We start from the raw sequence: 25,514 nt of genomic DNA on the forward strand, positions 1-25,514 counted from the left end.
AGCCTTCATTAAAAAGGCACTACTTCTGCCGATGCCTACGACGTCCTCCTCCGACACCTATGATTAATTAAATCCAAGATGGCATCGACCGACCCACTGTCTGTCTGGCAGAGGGTCACCTCCACCACCCAAAGTGTGACGAACCCAATAAAGGCTTTTAACCTTTGAGACAGTAACCTTTGTGACAGTGTCCTGTAGAAAGTCCTTGATTCCACCAATGTTTATGATTAGGGTGGGATCATCAACGGAGCTCTCAGAAAAGGCACGCACTATCCGACTCACTGATAACAGGCCCAATGACAGCCACTGATTGGTTGAATACTAGGGGAGTGAGGTGGTTGGAGTCATCAACAAAGCAGCATGAATAAAATATGATGCCAAGCTTTCAAACTACCGGGAGTTTTTTTTGTGAAGACATATAAAGTGATCTGTGCATTTGAACAGCAGCATAAACACACCCATTTTACTTCTGCGTGTCAAAAACCGAATGAACGCAGCTTCACGCCGACACGGATTAGATTATACTATTTAGAATGAACGCAGCTTCACGCCGACACGGATTAGATTATAGTATTTAGAATGAGCGCAGCTTCACGCCGACACGGATTAGATTATACTATTTAGAATGAGCGCAGCTTCACGCCGACACGGATTAGATTATACTATTTAGAATGAACGCAGCTTCACGCCGACACGGATTAGATTATACTATTTAGAATGAACGCAGCTTCACGCCGACACGGATTAGATTATACTATTTAGAATGAACGCAGCTTCACGCCGACACGGATTAGATTATACTATTTAGAATGAGCGCAGCTTCACGCCGACACGGATTAGATTATACTATTTAGAATGAACGCAGCTTCACGCCGACACGGATTAGATTATACTATTTAGAATGAACGCAGCTTCACGCCGACACGGATTAGATTATACTATTTAGAATGAACGCAGCTTCACGCTGGCACGGATTAGATGATACTATTTAGAATGAACGCAGCTTCACGCTGACACGGATTAGATTATACTATTTAGAATGAACGCAGCTTCACGCTGACACGGATTAGATTATACTATTTAGAATGAACGCAGCTTCACGCCGACACGGATTAGATTATAGTATTTAGAATGAACGCAGCTTCACGCCGACACGGATTAGATTATACTATTTAGAATGAACGCAGCTTCACGCCGACACGGATTAGATTATAGTATTTAGAATGAACGCAGCTTCACGCCGACACGGATTAGATTATACTATTTAGAATGAACGCAGCTTCACGCCGACACGGATTAGATTATAGTATTTAGAATGAACGCAGCTTCACGCCGACACGGATTAGATTATACTATTTAGAATGAACGCAGCTTCACGCCGACACGGATTAGATTATACTATTTAGAATGAACGCAGCTTCACGCTGACACGGATTAGATTATACTATTTAGAATGAACGCAGCTTCACGCTGACACGGATTAGATTATAGTATTTAGAATGAACGCAGCTTCACGCTGACACGGATTAGATTATACTATTTAGAATGAACGCAGCTTCACGCTGACACGGATTAGATTATACTATTTAGAATGAACGCAGCTTCACGCTGACACGGATTAGATTATACTATTTAGAATGAACGCAGCTTCACGCCGACACGGATTAGATTATACTATTTAGAATGAACGCAGCTTCACGCTGACACGGATTAGATTATAGTATTTAGAATGAACGCAGCTTCACGCTGACACGGATTAGATTATACTATTTAGAATGAACGCAGCTTCACGCTGACACGGATTAGATTATACTATTTAGAATGAACGCAGCTTCACGCCGACACGGATTAGATTATACTATTTAGAATGAACGCAGCTTCACGCTGACACGGATTAGATTATACTATTTAGAATGAGCAGTCAGCTCACGAACGAACGCACGCACCAGGGAGAACGCAACAAGCATGCAGATGCAATCTGACTGGGGATAGCTAGCTAACGTGTCACAACTAGCCAGTTAACTTGCAATCTGACTGGGAATAGCTAGCTAACATGCCACAACTAGCCAGTTAACTTGCAATCTGAGATAACTTCATACAGTGGCAAGAAAAAGTATGTGAACCCTTTGGAATTACCTGGATTTCTGCATAAATTGGTCATAAAATTTGATCTGATCTTCATCTAACTCACAACAATAGACAGTGTGCTGAAACTAATAACACACAAATTATTGTATTTTTCTTGTCTATATCATTTAAACAGTCACAGTGTAGGTTGGGAAAAGTATGTGAACCCCTAGGCTAATGACTTCTCCAAAAGCTAATTGGAGTCCGCTAATCTGGAGTCCAATCAATGAGACGAGATTGGAGATGTTTGTTAGAGCTGCCTTGCCCTATAAAAAAAACTCACAAAATGTGAGTTGGCTATTCACAAGAAGCATTGCCTGATGTGAGCCATGCCTCGAACAAAAGAGATCTCAGAAGACCTAAGATTAAGAATTGTTGACTTGCATAAAGCTGGAAACAATTACAAAAGTATCTCTAAAAGCCTCGATGTTCTTCAGTCCACAGTAAGACAAATTGACAAAAGGTTTAGCACTGTTGCTACTCTCCCTAGGAGTGGCCATCCTGCAAAGATGACTGCAAGAGCACAGTGCAGAATGCTCATTGAGGTTAAGAAGAATCCTAGAGTGTCAGCTAAAGACTTAGTGAAATCCCTGGAACATGGTAGAGGTCGACCGATGATGATTTTTCAACGCCGATACCGATAACGATTATTGGAGAACCAAAAAAAGCTGATACCGATTAAATCGGACCATTTTTTTATTTGTAATAATGACAATTACAACAATACTGAATGAACACTTATTTTAACTTAATTTAATACATTAATAAAATCAATTTAGCCTCAAATAATGAAACCTGTTCAATTTGGTTTAAATAATGCAAAAACAAAGTGTTAGAGAAGAAAGTAAAAGTGCAATATGTGCCATGTAAAAAAGCTAACGTTTCAGTTCCTTGCTCAGAACATGAGAACATATGAAAGCTGGTGGTTCCTTTTAACACGAGTCTTCAATATTCCCAGGTAAGAAGTTTATTCCCAGGTAAGAAGTTTTAGGTTGTAGTTATTATAGGAATTATAGGACCATTTCTCTCTATACGATTTGTATTTCATTCACCTTTGACTATTAGATGTTCTTATAGGCACTTTAGTATTGCCAGTGTAACAGTATAGCTTCCATCCCTCTCCTCGCCACTACCTGGACTCGAACCAGGAACACAATGACAACAGCCACCCTCGAAGCAGCGTTACCCATGCAGAGCAAGGGGAACAACTACTCCAAGTCTCAGAGCGAGTGACGTTTGAAACTCTATTAGCGCACACCCCGCTAACTAGCTAGCCATTTCACATCGGTTACACAAGCCTAATCTCGGGAGTTGATAGGCTTGAAGTCATAAACAGCGCAATGCTTGAAGCATTGCGAAGAGCTGCTGGCAAAATGCACAAAAGTACTGTTTGAATGAATGCTTACGAGCCTGCTGCTGTCTACCATCGCTCAGTCAGACTGCTCTATCAAATCATAGACTTAATTATAACATAATAACACACAGAAATACGAGCCTTAGGTCATTAATATGGTTGAATTCGGAAACTATCATCTCGTAGACAAAACATTTATTCTTTCAGTGAAATACGGAACCGTTCTGTATTTTATCTAACGGGTGGCATCCATGAGTCTAAATATTGCTGTTACATTGCACAACTTTCAATGTATGTCATAATTATGTAAAATTCTGTCAAATTAGTTCGCAATGAGCCAGGCGGCCCAGACTGTTGCATATACCCTGACTCTGCGTGCAATGAACGCAAGAGAAGTGACACGATTTCACCTGGTTAATATTGCCTGCTATCCTGGATTTCTTTTAGATAAATATGCAGTTTTAATAATATATACTTCTATGCATTGATTTTAAGAAAGGCATTGATGTTTATGGTTAGGTACACGTTGGAGCAACGACAGTCTTTTTCACGAATGCACACCGCATCGATTATATGCAACACGCTAGATAATCTAGTAATATCATCAACCATGTGTAGTTATAACTAGTGATTATGATTGATTGATTGTTTTTTATAAGAAAAGCTTAATGCTAGCTAGCAACTTACCTTGGCTTCTTACTGCATTCGCGCAACAGGCAGGCTCCTCGTGAGGCAGGAGGTTAGAGCGTTGGACTAGTTAACTGTAAGGTTGCAAGATTGAATCCCTGAGCTGACAAGGTAAAAATCTGTCGTTCTGCCCCTGAACAAGGCAGTTCCTAGGCCATCATTGAAAATAAGAATGTGTTCTTAACTGACTTGCCTAGTTAAATTAAGGTAAAAAAATATATTAAAAAATCATAAAAATACATTTAAAAAATGTTTTTTTAAATCAGCGTCCAACAATACCGATTTCAGATTGTTATGAAAACTTGAAAATCGGCTCGAATTAAATTGGCCATTCCGATTAAACGGTCGACCTCTAATGCTAACATCTGTTGAGTCTAAGATACGTAACACACTAAACAAGAAGGGTGTTCATGGGAGGAAACCACGGAAGAAGCCACTGCTGCCCCAAAAAAACATTGCTTCATGACTGTTTGTAAAAGTGCACCTGGATGTCCAACAGCACTACTGGCAAAATATTCTGTGAACAAATGAAACTACAGTTGAGTTGTTTGGAAGGAACACACAGCACTATGTGTGGAGAAAAAAAGGCACAGCACACCAACATCAAAACCTCATCCCAACTGTAAAGTATAGTGGAGGGAGCATCATGGTTTGGGGCTGCTTTGCTGCCTCAGGGCCTGGACAGCTTGCTATCATCAACGGAAAAATTAATTCCCAGGTTAGCAAGACATTTTGCAGGAGAATGTAAGGCTATCTGTCCGCCAATTGAAGCTCAACAGAAGTTGGGTGATGCAACAGGACAACGACCCAAAACACAGAAGTAAATCAACAACAGAATGGCTTCAACAGACGAAAGTACACCTTCTGAAGTGGCCCAGTCAGAGTCCCGACCTCAACCTGATTGAGATGCTGTGGCATGACCTCAAGAGAGCAGTTCACACCAGACAACCCAAGAATATTGCTGAACTGAAACAGTTTTGTAAATTCCTCCTGTCCGTTGTGCAGGTCTGATCCGCAACTACAGAAAATGTTTGGTTGAGGTTATTGCTGCCAGAGGAGGGTCCACCAGTTCAATAAAGACATGAAAACGTATAATTGTTTGTGTGTTATTAGTTTAAGCAGACTGGTTGTCTATTGTTGTGACCTAGATGAAGATCAGATCAAATTTGATGACCAATATATGCAGAAATCCAGGTATTTCCAAAGGGTTCACGTACATATGTACACATTTACCTCACTTTTATGAGCATTTAAAACAATCCATAATCCAACCATTTTTTTAGGGGCGGGTTGCCACTGCCAATGACACAGAACTGTCTGTGCAAATACAGGAGCCATATGCTGTCCATTAAAGAGTGTTTCATTTCAAAGGGATTGAAGGAGACTGCAAAGACCGGCACAGTCAGAGTATTGTTGTCTTCCACTAGCCATTTACTTGTGCTGATTGACAGCAGCATACAAGCGTTCACTATGAAAACAAAGTAGGCCATCATGACTAGTTAGTCATCTAGACTAACAGGTATTATCAGAACACTGAGACTTCATACAGCCTAACAGGTATTACCAGAACACTGAGACTTCATACAGCCTAACAGGTATTATCAGAACACTGAGACTTCATACAGCCTAACAGGTATTATCAGAACACTGAGACTTCATACAGCCTAACAGGTATTATCAGAACACTGAGACTTCATACAGCCTAACAGGTATTATCAGAACACTGAGACTTCATACAGCCTAACAGGTATTATCAGAACACTGAGACTTCATACAGCCTAACAGGTATTATCAGAACACTGAGACTTCATACAGCCTAACAGGTATTATCAGAACACTGAGACTTCATACAGCCTAACAGGTATTATCAGAACACTGAGACTTCATACAGCCTAACAGGTATTACCAGAACACTGAGACTTCATACAGCCTAACAGGTATTATCAGAACACTGAGACTTCATACAGCCTAACAGGTATTATCAGAACACTGAGACTTCATACAGCCTAACAGGTATTATCAGAACACTGAGACTTCATACAGCCTAACAGGTATTATCAGAACACTGAGACTTCATACAGCCTAACAGGTATTATCAGAACACTGAGACTTCATACAGCCTAACAGGTATTATCAGAAACACTGAGACTTCATACAGCCTAACAGGTATTATCAGAACACTGAGACTTCATACAGCCTAACAGGTATTATCAGAACACTGAGACTTCATACAGCCTAACAGGTATTATCAGAACACTGAGACTTCATACAGCCTAACAGGTATTATCAGAACACTGAGACTTCATACAGCCTAACAGGTATTATCAGAACACTGAGACTTCATACAGCCTAACAGGTATTATCAGAACACTGAGACTTCATACAGCCTAACAGGTATTATCAGAAACACTGAGACTTCATACAGCCTAACAGGTATTATCAGAACACTGAGACTTCATACAGCCTAACAGGTATTATCAGAAACACTGAGACTACATACAGCCTAACAGGTATTATCAGAACACTGAAACTTCATACAGCCTAACAGGTATTATCAGAACACTGAAACTTCATACAGCCTAACAGGTATTATCAGAAACACTGAGACTTCATACAGCCTAACAGGTATTATCAGAACACTGAGACTTCATACAGCCTAACAGGTATTATCAGAAACACTGAGACTTCATACAGCCTAACAGGTATTATCAGAAACACTGAGACAGAACCGAGACTGTGCACAGGTGATTATTATTATTTATTTTTAAAAATCGGAGTAGCCTCCAATGCTTAAATCTTTAACAAATCTGTTAATCATTATGTTCAATAGTCTGGAGTGTACTGAACGTACAGACGAGGAATGACAATACCTCATTCCCCACCGCCGGCCACACATCACAGAAATAGCTTAAGCCCTCTAGTCTCCATACCCCAACACTCCTTGACCCAGATGCCATCTACAGCACAGACAAAACAAAATGCTTACTGTACAGCGAGGAACGCAAGACAAAATGCTTACTGTACAGCGAGGAACGCATGACAAAATGCTTACTGTACAGCGAGGAACGCATGACAAAATGCTTACTGTACAGCGAGGAACGCATGACAAAATGCTTACTGTATAGCGAGGAACGCATGACAAAATGCTTACTGTATAGCGAGGCACGCACAACAAAATACTTACTGTATAGCGAGGCAAGCACAACAAAATACTTACTGTATAGCGAGGCACGCACAACAAAATACTTACTGTATAGCGAGGCACGCACAACAAAATACTTACTGTATAGCGAGGCACGCACAACAAAATACTTACTGTATAGCGAGGCACGCACAACAAAATGCTTACTGTATTTACAACCAACCTGAGAGTGGGTGACCTAGCAACATTACACAAGGGGAAAACAAGGCAATTGTCAAACAATGAAACAGAAGTATAAAATTATTATTATTATTATTTTTTTTTTAAAAAGGTCACCACTGACTGATTGCTGACATTAGCAAACATCACTTTAGCTTAAGAGGTAGCTGACTAAACTCCACTGTGAAGGAAGTTTCTGATGAACTCCACTCAAGAGTATGTGAGTGGAGTTGAGAGGTCAGAAATCCCCCTCATAGCTCATGGAGGAGTGCCTTCCCACTGCTTCTGTGCTCCACATCCTTTCCACCTGCTCTGCTAAAAATCTCGACAACAAAAAACTGCCGCTCCAAATTCGCTTCTTTCATTTTTTTTTACCTGGAACTACCATTTGGTTAAGTATTGAAACCAAAATGGATTTGAATTAAAAAAAAGTATTTGAATAAACATGAACCGGTGACTGTAAGAAGCGCTCATCATTTCAAATAGGCTACATGTCATATTAAAACAGCATATAAACACTAAATAGGTCAGGAGCCAGACAGGAAACCTAAGAAGGAACCAAATCTATTATTTAGGCTATATTACTTCCATTATTTCAAGGCTATAGCCAACAAAAAAATACACTGAAGCATTTGCAAGTGTGACACAATAGGCTTGTATTTTTTTTACATTTTATTTCACCTTTATTTAACCAGGTAGGCCAGTTGAGAACAAGTTCTCATTTACACTTGCGACCTGGCCAAGATAAAGCATAGCAGTTCGACACATACAACAACACAGAGTTACACATGGAGTAAAACAAACATACAGTAGAAAAATAAGTCTATATACAATGTGAGCAAATTAGGTGAGATAAGGGAGGTGGAGGCAAAAAAAACACACAAAATATGTATGGACATAAAGCTCTCAGTATTTAAACATTTAGTTGTATGTACACTAACAAAAACGAACTAAACTTAAGTTTAACTAAACTTTTTTAAATAAATACTTTACTACAAACTTATTAGCTACCCACCTCATTCCTTTCTTTATCATGTGCAATTTATCATGTGCAATTTATCATGTGCAATTTATCATGTGCAATTTATCATGTGCAATTTATCATGTGCAATTTATCATCAATTTATCATGTGCACGTAGTGATTTAGCACCTGTGTGTTATATCAGTTTCGGTATTACAATATTTTGCAAATTCCATGCCAGTAGCTAAAGCAATAGCAGCACACAAATGCACGGGATGGACCTCGGTCTGTAAGAAGAGAGTTGCATTCTCTTTTAGTTATATACAAACGCAATCTGACAGAAACTCCCTCCATATGGAACATCATTCATTAAGATCACAAGTTACCAAACCTGTTCCACAGGAATGAATAACACTAGAGATCCCTTCAGTCGCCACAGATTTGGGAAAATCTGCATTTTGTTTTTTTATGCCCCAGATTTGTGTAACAATCTGCAGAGTTCACTGCAGTTAGATTTGGTGGTGTCACTCAGGCAGTTTAAATTATTGATTGAGGACTTATTTGTAGCTGAATGTGATTGCTTTAATTAAATGTTTTTATTTTATTTTTAATTGTCTTATTGTGCTGAATTGTATTGTTTTATACACATGTGTATGTTTTAATATTCTGTTTTTATTGTTATGTGTACAGGGCTCTCTTGTAAAAGGGATTTTAATCTCAATGTGACTTCCTGTTTAAATAAATGATGGGCGGCCATGCGTGAGAGTTAGCGCTACTGGAGCAGGCAAGAAGACCAATGCTTCAGCCTTTGAGAATTTCTGTCCGACCTCCAGTCAAAATTGGCCATGCTCAGTTCCAGCTCCACTTCACCAATGGAGTGGAGCAAAGACCAGGCTTTGTGGAATTCAACTCCAACTACATGGATTCACCCAAGGTCAATACTTTTAAAAAAATGTAATGATTAATTCCAACAAACCTGGGGTGTAATCATTAAATGAAATTATGTTGCAAACAGTTTACTCCAAACAATAGTTTATATTGGACAAATTCAGGAAGTTCCCTTCCCCGTTTACTTGTTTGGTTCTTAAACGCTAAACGTTTTCCGCAATGAATACACCCCTGAGGCAATTGTTGCAAAAACGTTTATTAAACAGAAGCAAACGGAACGCAACGGGGAGGGACCTAACATAATTTGTCCAATATAAACTTCGTTTTGTTCCGTTTGGTTCATAAACGGTTTCCGTAATGGGAATACGGTTTAGGTCTCTGCTCCACTCCGTTGGAGTTCATCAGAGTTTAGTCAGCTATATTTTTCTTTTGGGAACAAGCTTTGGAACCGGTCTGTCACGAATGGTTCATGTGTATTCCTGTCAAGAAAGTGTGCACACTGTAACAACCTTGCCTGCATGCCAAATGTTTTTGCGTGCAAATAAATAGTTACAACGTAGCCCACTTCGCTAGTCAACTTTACATTACAGCCAACACACTGCAGTGACGATAAATATTGGTAAATGAGTGTTGCGGTGCTCAATTAAAGTTACTTACCACTAAATATTAACCAACTGTCAACTTCCTTCCCCCTCGGTAGTTGTTTTGTCGTGCACGCGGGCTTCGCCTTTCCTTTGAAGTAGGATTTGGTTCTTTAAAACAAAGGCCTTTGTCACTGCCATCTACCGTCTGGAGTGTGCCGGAACATGACCTTGACTGGAAATCAATTTTGTGTTTCTGATAATGAGCTCACAGTGCTATCATAAGTACATAGAAACAAATGATTTACAATGTTTTAAATTATTACGTTCTTGGTAAGGTTATTTTATTTAGAAGGAGAATTCTGCTACCTATTATACATCTGACAGGCTAGGGATGTGAAATCCTGGGGAGGGTGTCTTTGTCAAGCATTTGATTTACAATGTTGCCTTTTATAAATAAAAATACAATTCAATGGCAAGAAAAACATCTTAGGCTGAAGGATTGGTACAGAGCACGGGTAGGTAGGACTCAATTGATTGAAAAGCCATAATGTTCTCTCATCGGTTTTTAAAAAAAACAGCTAAATCAAATGTCTCAAACATAAAATTACACTCAAGGTGTAAAAGAGTTCACTGAGAAACAGTATTGTTGTGTCAACCTGACAAATAAACATTCTACCTACACGGGGGGGAAAATGAACGTTATTAAATGGTTCTTCCTCAGATGTTAAGGTTCCTTGGAGAACTGTTGCCCGATAAAAAAAACGGAGTTAAATGGGGGAGTTCTTGACATGGCATCTAGGGTTCTTTAGAATTCTGAAAGGTTATTGAAATGTATCCCTTTCATAGCACACAGCAAATTGGCCAGTGTTTAACTAGTGTTGATTTTTCAATGTTACATTTCTAGTGTTGATTCAGGAGTTAAATTAACACTGTGAAGAGTTTTACATTTGACGTTTTCAGACAGATAGCTAGGTGGAACAACCACAGATCTCAGTCATAGGAAGTACATTTTTCCTCAATGTCGTAGCTATCGGCAAAGTCAGTACTAGTAGAAGAAAAAAAGTTCCATTCAAATTCAGTGGCATAAAAGAACCCCAGTGTTGTTGTAATGTCGCATTCACGTGCTAGTCAGACCGAGGAAACAACAAATTAGCAAGTCGGAAATGTCTGCGTTTCCTGTTCCGACTAGCACCAGAACACAGCATTTATAAGCAGAGTTTAACCAAAACCATGGCCATCATTATCATATTTCCCAGCATGCTGTATTGCAGGTTGATTTCATTTTATTTTATGTTTTTGCATTGATTGATCGATTAATTAATGTTATGCTACTCAAATATAAATAACATACATTTTTCTAAACTAATCCAATCGATTATTTTGACTTATTTTACCCGTTATTGACATGGTTGTTTCATTTTAGATGCTTCACGTCCCTCAAACTCAACTCTGGATCTTGAAGCCAGTTCCACTGCATTTTTTTCATTGTTCCCTTCTAATCAGGGACTTATTTAGACCTGGAACCCGAGTACTGTACTTATCAGGAAAAACAGAAAACCAGCAGTCTCCGGACCTCGTGGGGTAAGAGTTAAATACCCCTGCTTTGGGTAGTCTCATATTTTAGTCTTTCTAACCTTGGCAGTCTTTCTGAATGCAGTTGCGGGTGAATTAAAATTCCAAATGTTTGTTATCCCCACTCTGGGTGGATTCCAATAGAAATGACACAATACTTTGCAAGCCAGCATAATGTGACTTGCAGGCCTGATGTGGCCTGTAAACCATGAGTTTCAGTCCACTTTATTAGGATTAAACTAGGCCCTCAAAATAAGGCCTTGTGAAATGTGTATTTTGTTGTCTTCAATCATTTAATTTTAATGATAACATCACTTAGGGTCTCACTTGGTGATGGCCACAGAACTGAAAATGAATGAATGCAACAACCATGTCTCTGTCACTAGCAAACACAGTCATGGGTGATACTGTTAACTCTAAAATTCACTTGAAAGGGACACAGGGATATATGCAAATAAGGCTCAACACCAGTGGAAGCTCATAATAATGTCTGGAATGGAGTATAATGTCTGGAATGGAGTATAATGGCTGGAATGGAGTATAATGTCTGGAATGGAGTATAATGTCTGGAATGGAGTATAATGTCTGGAATGGAGTGTAATGGCTGGAATGGAGTATAATGTCTGGAATGGAGTATAATGGCTGGAATGGAGTATAATGTCTGGAATGGAGTATAATGGCTGGAATGGAGTATAATGGCTGGAATGGAGTATAATGTCTGGAATGGAGTGTAATGTCTGGAATGGAGTATAATGTCTGGAATGGAGTATAATGTCTGGAATGGAGTATAATGTCTGGAATGGAGTATAATGTCTGGAATGGAGTATAATGTCTGGAATGGAGTATAATGTCTGGAATGGAGTATAATGTCTGGAATGGAGTATAATGGCTGGAATGGAGTATAATGTCTGGAATGGAGTATAATGGCTGGAATGGAGTATAATGGCTGGAATGGAGTCAATGGAATGGTATCAAACACATCACTCCATTCCGGCCATTATTATGAGCCGTCCTCCCCGCAGCAGCCTCAAATGTTTCACTGTTAGTCTACACCTGTTGTTTACGAAGCGTGTGACAAATACATTACATGACTTAATTGTATTTCATTTGTGTGTTGTATTTTCAGGGAAACATGTTCCATCATATCACGTAGGAACAGGAGTGGGACCTCCCTTTTTTGCTCAGGTGCATTGTTTGTATATCGTTGTATTTAAAATTTGTGTCCCAGGAAGAATAGCTACTGCTTTGTCAAAAGCTAATGGGGATCCGAATAAACCAAACCAAACCAAACGAGGCTATTCTAGCTGACACAGGGACATTGAGGAGAAAGGCCCTACATAAAAACCTGGATCGAGAGCTCAGTGAATGTGGTCTCAAATAAGTGCTGGAGGGTTAATGTGTCTTGGGAGATGGGATAGAAGGACAGCATGCCGGTTTGCCAGTCCAGATACACTCTTACTCTATTGGAGAAGGGGTTACTTAAGAAAGTGCCCTTATCATTGTGCCAGGCAGTGTATGTGTCATTATAACACCTCAGACTCCAAGATATGTCATTGTGGCCTAGCACTATGACATCAGCACACTATGACACCAGCACACTATGAAATCAGCACACTATGACATCAGTCAATTCTTTCATATGCCACTCCTATAATGCTTGTATCATGTTTTGTGCTGCTACCATGTTGTGTTGCTACCATGTGTTGTCATGTGTTGCTGTCATGCTGTGTTGTCTTAGGTCTCTCTTTATGTAGTGTTGTGTTGTCTCTTGTCGTGATGTGTGTTTTGTCATATATGTATACACATTTTCTTAAATCCCAGCCACTGTCCCCGCAGGAGGCCATTTGGTAAGTCGTCATTGTAAATAAAAATGTGTTCTTAACGGACTTGCCTCGTTAAAGAAAGGTTAAATAAATAAAAAATAAATATGACGCAACCTCCCAGTAACATTGCTCAGTCAGAACCATTGCTCAGGAGGCACTTGTGATTGTTTCTCAAATCTCTCTGGGTGATCAGGATACGACTGTTCATTTCTCCCACGTCACCTTTTTGATCATGTCCGTTAGAGAGAGGAGTCTGTGTCCTGTTTTTAGGTCCAGTGGGAGCTCACAGGCATCTGATGGGGAAGACCAAGAAAAATAAGAGAATGTCACTTAATAATCTCAAATAACGCTTTTCAGAAAACCTCTGACAGATTCTAAAAGATTCCAGAAACCAGACCACTTAAGAGGCACAACACAAGTACCGTAGGTGCTGAGAAGTGAACTGTACGTAGTAATATTACTGTACGTTTAGGGTTAAGTACCTTACTCAAGGTCACAATGGCAGGAGACGGTATCTAGGATACCTAGAATCCCCCTCGGATACTTTGGATTCAAAGTTTGTGGACACATGTCTTCCGAGCCTACACCCTCCTCATATTTCATTGGATATACTACTGTGACTTGTCATCATTATTTTTCACTGCGGTCATCAAAACTTAGACTTCTGGAACCAGAACTCTCCATCATGGGCCACACTGTAGAGAAAAGTAGAACCGAACTCTCCATCATGGGCCACACTGTAGAGAAAAGTAGAACCGGAACTCTCCATCATGGGCCACACTGTAGAGAAAAGTAGAACCGGAACTCTCCATCATGGGCCACACTGTAGAGAAAAGTAGAACCGGAACTCTCCATCATGGGCCACACTGTAGAGAAAAGTAGAACCGGAACTCCCCATCATGGGCCACACTGTAGAGAAAAGTAGAAAAAAAATGAATCGTCATTCAGTATCACATACACAAAGACACGCGCCGATGTCCCACCCTGCTGTCCTATTAGTGACAACTCAATAGAAGCCAACCTTAAAAGAGGTCTGCGACATTAAAAGGCAAAGAAAAGAGGTCAACAAACAGTTACCACATTACTGTTTGTCACGAGTGTCGTCAGATGAAGGATGAGAACAAGGTGCAGAGTACTTTGAGTTCTACATAATTTATTAACAAAGTGAAACTTTAGAATAGAAAAGACAAAACTACAACAACCGAACAGCTTCGTTGTGCAAACTACCTGCACACAAACAAAGACAAGATACCCACCAGAAGGAGGGAAAAGGGCTGCCTAAGTATGATCCTCAATCAGAGACAACGATAGACAGCTGCCTCTGATTGGGAACCACACTAGGCCAAAGAAATAAAGAACATAGAAAGCCCATCCAAATCACAACCTGACCAAACCAAAATAGAGACATAAAAAGGCTCTCTAAGGTCAGGGCGTGACACTGTTCTTACCATTATGGGAGTTATACTATCAATGTCTTGGTCTAAACAACATCAGTTAAAAGTTTGTTTGGCACAATTTCAATAATGATAACTACCCTTAAAATTCATGTCACATGAATACTGTTGACACAAATATCTACATACTCGAGTTTCACCAGTCTACAGTGCGGATCTCTCAGTGGAGCAGACAGTAGCATAACTCCTGAACGGCCTAGGTGATTGTAGCGCATGTCCAGCTCTCTCAGGTGTGAGGAGCTGAGAGCTGAGGCCAAAGCAATACAGAATTTGGGAGTCAGATTACATTCGACCTAAAGACGTGTAAGGCCTTGTCCACAGCTGTCAGGGGGATTGCGTTCGAGGCTTGCATTCTATGTTTTCTGGATGATTTTTGTTTTTTTGGCCCAAAGATACACATTGCTGTTGAGAAATGTAGGAAACACATACTGTATGAAGTATAAAGTAGTGTTTAATCAAGTATAAAGTAGTGTTTAATCAAGTATAAAGTAGTGTTGGATCAAGTATAAAGTAGTGCTGGATCAAGTATAAAGTAGTGCTGGATCAAGTATAAAGTAGTGTTGGATCAAGTATAAAGTAGTGTTTAATCAAGTATAAAGTAGTGTTTAATCAAGTATAAAGTAGTGTTTAATCAAGTATAAAGTAGTGCTGGATCAAGTATAAAGTAGTGCTGGATCAAGTATAAAGTAGTGTTGGATCAAGTATAAAGTAGTGTTGGATCAAGTATAAAGTAGTGTTTAATCAAGTATAAAGTAGTGTTTAATCAAGTATAAAGTAGTGCTGGATCAAGTATAAAGTAGTGTTGGATCAAGTATAAAGATGTGTTGGATGAAGTATAATTCGTTAAGAATTCAAGCTGAATACAAGTTGAATGAGCTAAATCTAGTAAAATTCAAACACGGCCATCGGAGATGTGACATTAGTAACTGACCTTATACATTTCATGGACATACAGTAGATATGTAAATGAGGACGATCCATTTTCACACTGACACTCAGGCGTAGACAGAGACGGCCCTGGCGTGTCTGCAGACGGGTCTGTATCGGTCCTGTGGGCTCTCTGTCAAGAAGAAGCCGGTGTGGAGAGGCTCCCGGTCCCATCATGAAACAGGACATGAGAGGCCAGTCTGTACTGTGGCATAAGGATTCAGTGTTCCCTAAAAACCAACACTCACCCCTCTCAAATCCCCCCTCCACCTCTCAGACACCACTCGGGCTCTACAGTGTACATTTGGATATGATTATGTAGTAAAGACGAAGGCAGTGGAGGTAGTAATAACCTCTTAGGCGCCCTTTTTCTTCTCCCCAGAGCCTAATTGGTCGACCGGCCGCCTCTGGTGCCAGTACTCTCGGGTCAGTGGTGGCCATCTTGTTTTTTTTTTACCCGGGAAGAAACTAGGGCCTTGTTCCTAGTAAATAGTTTACAAGGGAAGAGAACTAGAGGAAATCTGGGGTGAAGAGGTTTGTGTAAAGAACGCAGTGGCATGTCATTTAGCTCAGGTGCAGAGTGAGCCATTTAGAACATTAAGAGCCATCAGAGAGGGGTATATGAGCTTCGATACATCTTGTGACAGAGGAAAAAAAACAGTTGGATAAACTCTGTGCATGTCATTGTTTGTCCTGACTAAATTAGCCACATAGTCAATGGTAAAAAAAACATTTTTTAAACTGTCCAGTTGGAGACTTACAGTGAGTTTCAAAAGTATTGGGACAGTGACTATTTTGTTGTTGTTTTGGCTCTGCACTCCAGCACTTTGGATTGGGAAATAATACAATGACTAGGAAGTTAACGTGCAGACTGTCAGCTTTAATTTGAGGGTTTTTTCATTCATATGAGGTGAACCGTTTAGAAATTGGGACAAATTCACTTATGTGTATTAAAGTAGTCAAAAGTTGAGTCTTTGGTCCCATATTCCCAGCACAGAATGACTACATCAAGCTTGTGACTCTACAAACTTGTTGGATGCATTTTGCTGTTTGTTTTGGTTGTGTTTCAGATTCATATTTTGTGCCTAATAAAAATGAATGGCAAATAATGTATTTTGTCATTTTGGGGTAACTTTTATTGTAAATATGAATATAATATGTTTGTAAACATTCCTACATTAATGTGGACGCTACCATGATTACAGATCATACTGAATGAATCGTGAATAATGATGAGTGAGAAAGTTAGAGACCCACATATGTCATACCCCTAAGACATGCTAACCTCTCAACATTACAATAACAGGAGCTGTTAATTTCTCACGGATCATTATTCATAGAGATTTACAATGTGATACATCACACACGTGTGTTCCTGTATAGTAGCTGAGCTAGCTACTGTATAACAGTTACAACTTCCACTCTAGTCTCAGTGTGTGATTAAAACATCACTTTTGAGACACTGTTTTGTCGCCTAACAAAATGTTTACAGCACATCAATAGACTGTGCCTTTAAGTGCCTACCTGTAACTTATACACGTTCACCAGTCTATTCCCATCATACAATGTTCAACAGATGATTTCCAGTAGGGCCGGTTTGCCTAGACATCCCAATAAGTTGGCATAGCAGAGAGAGCCATAAATTGGGGTATAAATTGCGTAAACACATATGTAGGCTATATATTTAGTGACTATGCCCTGCCTCCCATAAGCTAGCTATTCATTTATATGGAGGGCTGTGAGAAAAAAAAATCTGTCTTCTCCCTTGACAGACAGTGAGAGGCTGTGTCAACAGAGCCCTGAGCGAGGGGGGGGGGGGTGGATGGAAGGCTGAGTGAAAGGAGCCCTGAGCAGGGGAGAGGAGATTGAAGGTTGAGTGAAAGGAACCATTATGTCTAGCCCTGTGGCCCCAAGTCATGATGGAGGAGAGTGATGAGTAGAAGCATTAACGCCAGGGGAGGGACTATTACAGTGCAGTATACAACTAAACCCCATGGAGATGACTGGAGAGTTTGGATAATCCCCTGCGGCTCATTACTGTCTCCAAGTGACAGCGCCATCTGTTGGTTGTGAAGATTAACTGCAGGAGTGAATGTCAGGAATCCATCAATGCAAATATATTTTTATCCGGAGTCTGGAGTCTGTGTGCTTGTATTTGTGTGTTACTGTTAATGTCCCTTGGAAATATTGTACTGTTTATTTAAAAATGTTCTCTATCTCTTTATCAGACCAGGGTTCAAATTATATTTATATTGTATTTCAATTACTTTCAAATACATTTTCGAGATATGCATTTCAATATTTTTTCATTGAAAGTACAAATAGTTGATTATTGAATAGTATTTGGAAATACATTAGGAAACTCTTGGCATGCATTTTAAAATACAAATATTTAAATACATGTAAATACTTGAACCCAGGTCTGTTTGGTCCTAAGGGTATTTTAAATGTATTTGGAAACAAGTATTTAAAAAAAGTTGTAAATAGAAAATTATTTGAAAATACTTTTATATACTTCAAATATAAGTAGTTGATTCGGCCACATTATTTAAAAAAAAACTCAAATACACAGAAAATAAGTATTTCAGATACAAATATTTATATACGCATGTATTTTAATAAACTTACCAATAAACAGTACTAAATTGTGATTAGGTAGCTCGTCTGTGTCATCCTTGTGGGTTTGTTAAATTAGACCTACTAAGCTAATTTTCATGGTTATTTTTACAAATCTTTATCAAATATTATAATGAGCTTGTAAGAGAAGCATTCTGACATAGTCAAGCAGAGTAAATAACGCCATATGACAGGACTGTAAATGTATGGACACTATTTTTGTCTCAGGGCGTCTTATTTGAGAATCTCTATTTTAGGTGTGAACGCAGCCTCGTTCAGAGGGGTGTTTTAAAATCATGCAGGTATTTTGGAGCCTCGTTCATCAGCCTTTATAAAGGTAAACCAGGCTCTGTCTGTCTGCCTGTCTGTAAGTGTGAGCTTGTGTGAGCATGTGTGAGTGTGTGTGTGTGCGTGCATGTGTGTGTGCACACGTATATGTACACAGTATAACAGTTTCAGTTTGAAGTTTTAATGTCACGTGCACAATTACAGTCAAACGCCTTTCTTGCCAACTCTAACTCCAACAATGCAGTAATCAATATCAATGTAGTACTAAAAACAACAAGGTAGAACAAAAACACACAACATATCAAATAAGAAATAGGAGAACACGAGAAAGTAAGAAGCTATATACAGGGTCAGTTCAGTACCATATTAACAATGTGCAGGGAGTCACTGGAGTGATAGAGGTAGATATATACAGGAGTAAGGTGACAGGGATACTGGGGTGATAGAGGTAGATATATACAGGAGTAAGGTGACTGACTATATAACAGGGTCAGTTCCTGTACCATATTAACAACGTGCAGGGAGTCACTGGAGTGATAGAGGTAGATATGTATAGGGGTAAGGTGACTATATACAGGGTCAGTTCCTGTATATTAACAACGTGCAGGGAGTCACTGGAGTGATAGAGGCAGATATTTATTGGGGTAAGGTGACTAGCCATCAGGATATAATAAACAGAGTAGCAGGAGCGTGAGGTGGCCCTGTGAGTGGGCCCTGTGAGTGGGCCCTGTGAGGTGGCCCTGTGAGTGGGCCCTGTGAGTGGGCCCGGTGAGTCCCTGTGAGTGGGTCCTGTGAGTGGGACCTGTGAGTGGGCCCTGTGAGTGGGCCTGTGAGTGGGCCCTGTGAGTCCCTGTGAGTAGGTCCTGTGAGTGGGACCTGTGAGTGGGCCCTGTGAGTGGGCCTGTGAGTGGGCCCTGTGAGTCCCTGTGAGTGGGCCCTGTGAGTAGGCCCTTTGACTGGGCCCTGTAAGTCCCCGTGACTGGGCCATGTGAGTGGGCCCTGTGAGGTGGCCCTGTGAGTGGGCCCTGTGAGTGGGCCCGGTGAGTCCCTGTGAGTGGGTCCTGTGAGTGGGCCCTGTGAGTGGGCCCTGTGAGTGGGCCTGTGAGTGGGCCCTGTGAGTCCCTGTGAGTGGGCCCTGTGAGTAGGCCCTGTGACTGGGCCCTGTAAGTCCCCGTGACTGGGCCATGTGAGTGGGCCCTGTAAGTGGGCCCTGTGAGTCCCTGTGAGTGGGCCCTGAGAGTCCCTGTGAGTGGACCATGTGAGTGGGCCCTGTGACTGGGCCCTGTGAGTCCCTGTGAGGTGGCCCTGTGAGGTGGGCTCTGTGAGGTGGCCCTGTGAGTGGGCTCTGTGAGGTGGCCTGTGAGTGGGCTCTGTGAGGTGGCTTGTGAGTGGGCTTTGTGAGGTGGCCCTGTGAGTGGGCTCTGTGAGGTGGCCTGTGAGTGGGCTCTGTGAGGTGGCCTGTGAGTGGGCTCTGTGAGGTGCCCTGTGAGTGAACCCTGTGAGAGGACCTTATGAGTCGACTGTGACTGGGCCCTGTGAGTCCCTGTGAGTGGACCCTGTGAGGTGGCCCTGTGAGTGGACTCTGTGACTGGGCCCTGTGAGTCCCTGTGAGTGGGCTCTGTGAGTGTTTATGGAGACACTGCAAAAATGTAATGAAATATGAGGGTCAATTCAGATAGTCTGTGTAGCCATTTTGTAGAAGGGGAGTCAGTCAATACACCTTCTGAAATAGTCACATCAGCACTTTTCCACAGACTTCAAATGCATCACCCTGAATAAAAACCTCTGTATCCATGTTGATCCCATACAAACTGCAAGCACCAGCAATTCCCAATGTGTTTCCTGCTATCAGTGTATGCATGGCCCTATTCTGATATTTTGAGTCGTGGTGTAGAGAGAGAGAGAGAGAACTCACAGACCTGTGTTTACCCCTCAAGGCAGAAACAGCTCTCTCACAGAGAGAAGGTATGTAATACTTGCAGAGGCCGGTCAGAGTCAGAGCTTTATTCATTGGTACTCATGAACCATAGTTAGCTGAGAGGGGACATGATGCTGGTCTCTCTTCATAGTTAGCTGAGAGGGGACATGATGCTGGTCTCTCTCCATAGTTAGCTGAGAGGGGACATGATGCTGGTCTCTCTTCATAGTTAGCTGAGAGGGGACATGATGCTGGTCCCTCTCCATAGTAAGCTGAGAGGGGACATGATGCTGGTCTCTCTCCATAGTAAACTGAGAGGGGACATGATGCTGGTCTCTCTCCATAGTAAACTGAGAGGGGACATGATGCTGGTCTCTCTCCATAGTTAGCTGAGAGGGGACATGATGCTGGTCTCTCTCCATAGTTAGCTGAGAGGGGACATGATGCTGGTCTCTCTTCATAGTTAGCTGAGAGGGGACATGATGCTGGTCTCTCTCCATAGTAAGCTGAGAGGGGACATGATGCTGGTCTCTCTCCATAGTAAACTGAGAGGGGACATGATGCTGGTCTCTCTCCATAGTTAGCTGAGAGGGGACATGATGCTGGTCTCTCTTCATAGTTAGCTGAGAGGGGACATGATGCTGGTCTCTCTTCATAGTTAGCTGAGAGGGGACATGATGCTGGTCTCTCTCCATAGTAAGCTGAGAGGGGACATGATGCTGGTCTCTCTCCATAGTAAACTGAGAGGGGACATGATGCTGGTCTCTCTCCATAGTTAGCTGAGAGGGGACATGATGCTGGTCTCTCTTCATAGTTAGCTGAGAGGGGACATGATACTTGTCTCTCTCCATAGTTATCTGAGAGGGGACATGATGCTGGTCTCTCTCCATAGTAAGCTGAGAGGGGACATGATGCTGGTCTCTCTACATAGTTAGCTGAGAGGGGACATGATACTGGTCTCTCTTCATAGTTAGCTGAGAGGGGACATGATACTGGTCGCTCTCCATAGTTAGCTGAGAGGGGACATGATGCTGGTCTCTCCATAGAACATACTGTAGGTCTATCAACGACACCTGCTGAAAGTCTGTCAGTCTACCGTTGTCTCTGAAAAATCACAATATACAGTGGCAAGAAAAATGATGTGAGAAAGTTCAGCACTGTTGCTACTCTCCCTAGGAGTGGCCATCCTGCAAAGATGACTGCAGTAGCACAGTGCAGAATGCTCATTGAGGTTAAGAAGAATCCTAGAGTGTCAGATAAAGACTTACAGAAATCTCTGGAACATGCTAACATCTCTGTTGATGAGTCTACGATACGTAAAACACTAAACAAGAATGGTGTTCATGGGAGGACACCACGGAAGAAGACACTGCTGTCAACAACAAAAAAGTTCACAAAAGTGCACCTGGATGTTCAACAGCACTACTGGCAAAAATTCTGTGGACAGATTCAACTAAAGTTGAGTTGTTTGGAAGAAACACACAACACTATGTGTGGAGAAAAAAAGGCACAGCACACCAGCATCAAAACATCAGCCTATCTGTAAAGTATAGTGGAGGGAGCATCATGGTTTGGGTCTGCTTTGCTGCCACAGGGCCTGGACAGCTTGCTATCATCGATGGAAAAATTAATTCCCAAGTTTATCAAGACATTTTGCAGGAAAATGTTAGGCTATCTGTCCACCAATTGAAGCTCAACATAAGTTGGGTGATAAAACAGTACAACGACCCAAAACACAGAAGTAAATCAACAACAGAATGGCTTCAACAGACGAAAGTACACCTTCTGAAGTGGCCCAGTCAGAGTCCTGACCTCAACCTGATTGAGATGCTGTGGCATGACCTCAAGAGAGCAGTTCACACCAGACAACCCAAGAATATTGCTGAACTGAAACAGTTTTGTAAATTCCTCCTGTCCGTTGTGCAGGTCTGATCCGCAACTACAGAAAATGTTTGGTTGAGGTTATTGCTGCCAGAGGAGGGTCCACCAGTTCAATAAAGACATGAAAACGTATAATTGTTTGTGTGTTATTAGTTTAAGCAGACTGGTTGTCTATTGTTGTGACCTAGATGAAGATCAGATCAAATTTGATGACCAATATATGCAGAAATCCAGGTATTACTTTTTCTTGCCACTGTATGTGCTTTATTGAAATGGCCAACTACATTCAAAAGCCCAGAAGACCTGCCGAAAAAAATGGCGTCTTCACTGTCTCACAAATTGAGAGGTACCTTGTATTCTGCCATGGGAAACAGCAGACTGAGAATAACACGTTGCTTACAAAAGGGGAGGCATATACCACCTTATAGTTGTTTTTGTGAGTCATTCCTTCAGTCATGCCTTCCTCACCCATTCAGGCCCCCTTCCATAAAAAACGTGAAAACACTATGTCTGGTTCTGAGCACTCCCTATTGGCCCTAAAACGAAGGGACCCCTCAAGTCATAAAGTCTCTACACTCAGCACTTCTACCGACCCAGTACAACTCTACACAACTGTACTATATTATTGGCATCGGCCCATTTGCCCCAGACAAGAATACTTAATTGTCCAGGGAGTGCGTGTTTCAGTTTTCTTCCTCCATAAAACATAATCACTCGTTAGGTCTGATATGATTGTGTGTTTAAAAATATTAGCAGAGCTCAATACGTCAATGGTTGTCATGGTATTAATGATTATTAATGGAGAGAACAAAATGGAGGGGGGGGGGGGGTGAAAATTGGAAATGTTTTCTTTGAAGTTTTTATTGTATTTTTTTTTAAAAAGAAGGCAACTGTACAGTACATCAGAGGTAAGAATACAGGCAGTAGTCCCACCTCTCTGTTCAAACCATACAGGCAGTAGTCCCACCTCTGTATAAACCATACAGGCAGTAGTCCCACCTCTCTGTTCAAACCATACAGGCAGTAGTCCCACCTCTGTATAAACCATACAGGCAGTAGTCCCACCTCTGTACAAACCATACAGGCAGTAGTCCCACCTCTGTACAAACCATACAGGCAGTAGTCCCACCTCTCTGTACAAACCATACAGGCAGTAGTCCCACCTCTGTACAAACCATACAGGCAGTAGTCCCACCTCTCTGTACAAACCATACAGGCAGTAGTCCCACCTCTGTATAAACCATATAGGCAGTAGTCCCACCTCTCTGTACAAACCATACAGGCAGTAGTCCCACCTCTCTGTACAAACCATACAGGCAGTAGTCCCACCTCTGTACAAACCATACAGGCAGTAGTCCCACCTCTGTATAAACCATACAGGCAGTAGTCCCACCTCTGTATAAACCATATAGGCAGTAGTCCCACCTCTCTGTTCAAACCATACAGGCAGTAGTCCCACCTCTGTATAAACCATATAGGCAGTAGTCCCACCTCTGTACAAACCATACAGGCAGTAGTCCCACCTCTGTATAAACCATACAGGCAGTAGTCCCACCTCTGTATAAACCATATAGGCAGTAGTCCCACCTCTCTGTTCAAACCATACAGGCAGTAGTACCACCTCTGTATAAACCATATAGGCAGTAGTCCCACCTCTGTACAAACCATACAGGAAGTAGTCCCACCTCTGTACAAACCATACAGGAAGTAGTCCCACCTCTGTACAAACCATACAGGCAGTAGTCCCACCTCTGTACAAACCATACAGGCAGTAGTCCCACCTCTCTGTTCAAACCATACAGGCAGTAGTCCCACCTCTGTACAAACCATACAGGCAGTAGTCCCACCTCTGTATAAACCATACAGGCAGTAGTCCCACCTTTGTATAAACCATACAGGCAGTAGTCCCACCTCTGTATAAACCATACAGGCAGTAGTCCCACCTCTCTGTTCAAACCATACAGGCAGTAGTCCCACCTCTCTGTACAAACCATACAGGCAGTAGTCCCACCTCTCTGTACAAACCATACAGGCAGTAGTCCCACCTCTGTACAAACCATACAGGCAGTAGTCCCATCTCTCTGTACAAACCATACAGGCAGTAGTCCCACCTCTGTACAAACCATACAGGCAGTAGTCCCACCTCTCTGTACAAACCATACAGGCAGTAGTCCCACCTCTGTATAAACCATATAGGCAGTAGTCCCACCTCTCTGTACAAACCATACAGGCAGTAGTCCCACCTCTCTGTACAAACCATACAGGCAGTAGTCCCACCTCTGTACAAACCATACAGGCAGTAGTCCCACCTCTGTATAAACCATACAGGCAGTAGTCCCACCTCTGTATAAACCATATAGGCAGTAGTCCCACCTCTCTGTTCAAACCATACAGGCAGTAGTCCCACCTCTGTATAAACCATATAGGCAGTAGTCCCACCTCTGTACAAACCATACAGGCAGTAGTCCCACCTCTGTATAAACCATACAGGCAGTAGTCCCACCTCTGTATAAACCATATAGGCAGTAGTCCCACCTCTCTGTTCAAACCATACAGGCAGTAGTCCCACCTCTGTATAAACCATATAGGCAGTAGTCCCACCTCTGTACAAACCATACAGGAAGTAGTCCCACCTCTGTATAAACCATATAGGCAGTAGTCCCACCTCTGTATAAACCATATAGGCAGTAGTCCCACCTCTGTACAAACCATACAGGAAGTAGTCCCACCTCTGTACAAACCATACAGGCAGTAGTCCCACCTCTGTACAAACCATACAGGCAGTAGTCCCACCTCTCTGTTCAAACCATACAGGCAGTAGTCCCACCTCTGTACAAACCATACAGGCAGTAGTCCCACCTCTGTATAAACCATACAGGCAGTAGTCCCACCTCTGTACAAACCATACAGGCAGTAGTCCCACCTCTGTACAAACCATACAGGCAGTAGTCCCACCTCTCTGTACAAACCATACAGGCAGTAGTCCCACCTCTCTGTACAAACCATGCAGGCAGTAGTCCCACCTCTCTGTACAAACCATACAGGCAGTAGTCCCACCTCTCTGTACAAACC

General features: G+C 41.7%; 1 protein-coding gene across 10 annotated transcripts in view; it reads right to left on the reverse strand.

Moving 5' to 3' along the window:
• Nucleotides 1–10,177, reverse strand: part of LOC110522722 (inositol hexakisphosphate and diphosphoinositol-pentakisphosphate kinase 1) — an 88,630-nt gene extending 78,453 nt beyond the window's left edge. For 7 of the 10 annotated variants that reach the window (XM_090231079.1, XM_090231075.1, XM_090231083.1 and 4 more), the window contains exon 1: nt 10,037–10,150. The gene's annotated coding sequence lies outside the window, so the exon portion shown is untranslated. Of the gene's footprint in view, nt 1–10,036 lie in introns of all 10 variants that reach the window. The other 3 variants (XM_090231084.1, XM_090231081.1, XM_090231077.1) reach the window with 1 other exon arrangement.
• Between the last annotated feature and the right edge of the window lie 15,337 nt (nt 10,178–25,514).

Source organism: Oncorhynchus mykiss, chromosome 4, assembly GCF_057628025.1.
Source record: "Oncorhynchus mykiss isolate SJ-2025 chromosome 4, ASM5762802v1, whole genome shotgun sequence".
Lineage (NCBI taxonomy): Eukaryota > Metazoa > Chordata > Actinopteri > Salmoniformes > Salmonidae > Oncorhynchus > Oncorhynchus mykiss.